General features: G+C 42.0%; 1 pseudogene; it reads right to left on the bottom strand.

Moving 5' to 3' along the window:
* Nucleotides 1-541: 541 nt before the first annotated feature.
* LOC111165307 (thymosin beta-10 pseudogene) lies at nucleotides 542-1,085 on the bottom strand (annotated as a pseudogene).
* Between the last annotated feature and the right edge of the window lie 516 nt (nucleotides 1,086-1,601).

Raw genomic sequence — 1,601 nt, 5'->3', positions numbered from 1 at the left:
TATCAATTGGCGGGAGCTCTCCCAGAGATCTATGTCTCAACACTAAGACCCAGTTCCACCCAATGGCCAGCAAGCTCCAATGCTGGACTCCCCATGCCAAACAACTAGCAAGACAGGAGCACAACCCCACCCATTAGCAGAGAGGCTGCCTAAAATCATACTGAGTTCACAGACAACCCAAAACACACCACTGGACTTGATCCTGCCCACCAGAAAGACAAGATCCAGCCTCATCCACCAGAACACAGGCACCAGTCCCCGCCACCAGGAAGCCTACACAATCCACTGAACCAGCCTTACCCACTGGGGGCAGACACCAAAAACAATGGGAACTATGAACCTGCAGCCTGAGAAAAGGAGACCCCAAACACAGTAAATTAAGCAAAATGAGAAGACAGAGAAATATGCAGCAGATGAAGGAGCAAAGCAAAAACCCACCAGACCAAACAAATGAAGAGGAAGTAGGCAGTCTACCTGAAAGAGAATTCAGAGTAATGATAGTAAAGATGATCCAAAATCTTGGAAAATACATAGTACATAGTACTCTCATTACTATGATCCACAGGATGTATTACTATAAAAACACTAAATTATGTTTAGTACTATAATGTACTAAATGTAATTTAGTTTATTTATTTATTTTTTGCCACGAAGTATGTTTTCTTTTCATTAATCATACAAATAATTTTTCTATAATATCCCAGGGCAAACCGGAGAATTTGGCAATCCGATTGGAGGGTGCCTTCAGAGACCCGCAGGCCGGTGGCATCGGCATGGAGTGCCCGGGTTCACAGTGCAGCTTGTCGCTTGTGTCCATCTTGTAGGTGGCTCTTCCTCCACATCACGACTAGGGTCTCCAAGATGACGGGGGTGGAGAATACTCCAGGTTCTTAGGAAATTTCACTTCGCTTGCTCTCCTGCTAGACGGTCTCTTTGGTCGGCAGGGTGTTCTCCTCCGTCTCCGTCTTCTTCAGCTCGGCCTTATAGAAGCTGGCGATTTCCCCCATGTCTGGCTTCTCTGCCATTTTCTTAAAACAATCCGAAAAGTTGCGCTCCAAGCCCGTGGTCCCGGTGCTCTGACTCGTGTCGCTGCAGCAAGAGACAAAATCCAAAATCCTGTGGATCATAGTAATGATAGTACTGTGTACTATGTTTATAGTAATAAAACTGTGGATCATAGTAATGATTTAGTACTATAATGTACTAAATTATATTATAGTACTATAATGTACATTAGTACTATAATGATAGTAATGATCCAAAATCCTGGAAATAGAATGGAGAAAATACAAGAAATGTTTAACAAGGACCTAGAAGAACTAAAGAGCAAACAAACAATGATGAACAACACAATAAATGAAATTAAAAATTCTCTAGAAGGAATTAATAGCACAATAACTGAGGCAGAACAACGAATAAGAGAACTGGAAGATTAAATAGTGGAAATAACTACTGCAGAGCAGAATAAAGAAAAAGAATGAAAAGAATAGAGGACAGTCTCAGAGACCTCGACCTCTGGGACAACATTAAACGCACCAACATTTGAATTATAGGGGTCCCAGAAGAAGAAAAGAGAAAGAAAGGGTCTGAGAAGATACTTG

This window comes from Delphinapterus leucas, chromosome 20, assembly GCF_059928025.1.
Source record: "Delphinapterus leucas isolate spDelLeu-1000000601 "Yukka" chromosome 20, BTC_Dleu_Yukka2, whole genome shotgun sequence".
NCBI classification, from domain to species: Eukaryota; Metazoa; Chordata; class Mammalia; order Artiodactyla; family Monodontidae; genus Delphinapterus; species Delphinapterus leucas.
This window is presented reverse-complemented; position numbering and strand designations above follow the sequence as displayed.